This window comes from Mus pahari, chromosome 14 (genome assembly GCF_900095145.1).
Source record: "Mus pahari chromosome 14, PAHARI_EIJ_v1.1, whole genome shotgun sequence".
NCBI lineage: Eukaryota > Metazoa > Chordata > Mammalia > Rodentia > Muridae > Mus > Mus pahari.
Window position 1 is genome coordinate 34775007 of NC_034603.1, and position 3338 is coordinate 34778344.

Consider the following 3338-nt stretch of genomic DNA (forward strand, 5'->3'; position numbering starts at 1 on the left):
AAAATATCTAATAAAAAAATCCAAAAAAAAAAAAAAGATTATTGCAGAAAATGGCCAGACGTGTATGGGGGCTGCCCATACTGGTCTTGTGAGATACACGTGCTAGGGACATGGATTAATCACTTCTTCTATTGATTCCACAAGACACTCTTCCTCTACATTCGAGACCCATGGGATCCCAGGTGGGAAATAGGAGTTGCTGGTAAGCTTTACCACAAAACTCAGCCCAGCTCCCAGTAAGTACCATCCGCATCCAGAGACAATATGTCTCAATCGCCCCTCGTCTTAGTAATCCTGTCTCTACATTCCTTCAGCGACAAGTACAAAAATTTCTAACCAAACTGTTATTCAGCTCCTGTTACAGGATTACGAGACGCTGCCCACAAAGAAATCACTGTCCATAGAAGAACCTGATTCAGGCGACTGCCATATAAACTCTGATGTTGATGACCAGATATACCCTGAAAGTGACAGCAGGAAATAGCTTAAGAGACACAATGCCCCTTATTCCCGCTTCACCATTGGTTTCCCCTCTCCTTTTCTCCCCTTCTTTTTATAATAATAAGAAGGGAGGAATGTTAGCACCAGGACACTCTAAGCCCTGGCCTAACCATGTGACCCTGGACCCGTGTTGTCAGGACAACCACCCTCAGTCCCACAGCTCATCTGGCTCAGTCCCCACCCTCACTGGTGTGACGTCATTTTTCATATAAATGAGGGGATCACCCCCTCCTCGTTCTCTTCTCCTCTTCTCTTCCCCCTTCTCTTCTCTTCCCCACTCTTCCCTTCCTCTTCTTCTCCTTCTCTTCTCTTTTTCCTCTTTCTCTCTCTCCTCTTCTCTGCTCTTCTCTTCTACTCACTTCGCCGCCCCCCCCCATCCCTGCTTAATAAACCTCTCTCATGTGAAATCACCTTGGCATGGTCTGCTGTTTGGTTTATCCGCCCAAAACATAAAAGTGGTTCTGTATATAATCTGGGATCAGGTGTTATGATACCTCCAGCATTGTTCTTTCTGCTGAAAGTTGTTTTAGGAACCCTTAGTGCTCCAATGTGGCTTTTAGGACTTTTTTTCCTCTTCTGTGAAGAGACTGCCCTTAGAAATTTGTTGGGAATTGCATTGAATCTGTAGACTGTTTTCAATTATATAGCAGCTTTTACAATATTAATGCTGCCTGTTCATGAATGCGGATATCTTTCCATCTTCTGTTGTCTTTCTGTCTTCTGTCTTAATGGTTTTCATGGCAGGAGTCTTGCACCTCCATGATTAGGCATTTTTGTGGGATCGGGTTGAGTTTTTGTGCATATTTGCTGTTAATTCTTGTTTTGGGATGTGTGTGTGTGTGTGTGTGTGTGTGTGTGTGTGTGTGTGTGTGTGTGTGNGNGAGAGAGAGAGAGAGAGAGAGAGAGAGAGAGAGAGAGAGAGAGTGTGTGTGTTGTGCAGTTGCTCTGATTTCTTTCTCAACAAGTTCAGTACTGGAGTGTTGATTTGAGTGATAAATGTCCCCTGTAGTCTTTTCACACTTGGTCGTCAGTTGGTGGAGTTATTTGGAGATATCTAGGTGGTGTATCCTTGTTGGAGGGAGTTCATCACCGGCAGTAGACTCGGGGGGTTTAAAAGTCACCTACCAGTTTCAATTTGCTCTCTGTGCTTCATGCTCATAGTTAAGAATGTGAGCACGCAGCTCCCTGTCCCAGCCACTGTGTCTGACGCTTGCTGCCATACCTCTTGACATCCTGAAACCATAAATCCAAATAACCCCTTCCTTTTATAGTTTGCTTTTGACCACAGTGTTTGATCACAGCATGGAAATCTACTGGGGTTTGTGCCTGTTCCTTTGCTCGAAGTATCAATCAGGAAAACTTCCCCCTTATACTGACAGACACAGATCTTCTTCACTTGTCATCAAGGAAGGTTCTAGGCAACAGATGGAGACCGTTACAGAAAACTACAACCAATCCAAGCGCACATGGCTATAAACCTTCCTCTTTCTTTTCTTAAAAGATGTATTTGTTTGTTTGTTTATTGGTGTTTTGTTTGCATGTATGCCTGAATACCACATGCATGCACATAGTGCCTCTGGAGGCTAAAAGAGGGCTTGAATCCCCTGGAACTGTAGTTAACAGACAGTTGTGAGCTGCCATGCAAACATTAGAAATCAAACCCAGGTCCTCTGGAAGAGCAGTCAGCGCTCTCAGCCCCAGAGCTGTCTCGATAACCCCTAAACTCTCCTTTACTAACGGCTTTACCTTTGAGGCAACGGTTTTGGTAGATTGTGCTTTCATTTTCATCATATTCTAGGAACTTTTAGAATTTCTCCCGGATTCCTTGATTTTGGTGACTCAGTAGTCATTCGTGAGTATACTGTTTAATCTCCATGTGTTCATCCAGTTTCTATAATTTTTCTTGCTATTGATTTCTATTTTTTTGAACTATGATCTGATGAGATACAAGAGAGTATTTCAATTCTTTTTTTATTTATTAAGAGTTATTTTGTGACATATAATGTAGCCTGTTTTTTGAGATAGCTCCATGGGCTGCTGAAATATATTCTATTTCTTCAGTCTGTGTGAACGTATATTGTACCTTAATTCTGAGGTTTCTTTGTTGATTTTCAGTTTGAATGAGTCGGCTAGAGATGAGAGTGGAGAATTGGACTCACCCACTATTATTGTACCAGAGCCTATAACATTTTTTTGTCCATCAGTGTTTTGTTTTATGGAACTGGGAGCCCCAACATTTGGTGCATATGTACTTAACAATAGCTATACCTTCTTAATGAATTGTTTTCTTTACTAAAGTGTAATGACGTTCTTTATCTCTGGCTAATTTTGATTTGCAATTTATCAGATATCATAATAGCTGGCTAGGCTTTCTGTCAGCTTGACATAAGCCACAGTCGTCTGGAGAGGGAGGATCTTCAGCTGAGGAAATGCCTTGATCAGGTTGTCTGTGGGCATTTTCTTGATTGATAACTGTGGGCAAGCCCAGCCCATGGCGGGTGGTACCACCACTGGACTGTCCTGTGTGGTCCTGAGTCATACAAGAAAGCAGGGTGAACAAGGCATGGGGAGGCAGCCAGTAAGCAGCACTCCTCCATGGCCTCTGCATCAGTTCCTGCCTCTGGGTTCCTGCCTTGAGTTCTTGCCCCGACTTCTCTTCAGAACTGCAAGCTGTAGAATGAAATAAGACCTCCCTCCCAATGTTACTCCTAGTTATGGTGTTTTAATCACAGCAATAAAACCCTTACATAAGACACTGCGATTCTGTACAACCACTCTGGAAATCAGCCTGGCAGTTCCTCAGAAAATTGGACATAGTACTACTGGCAGATCCAGCA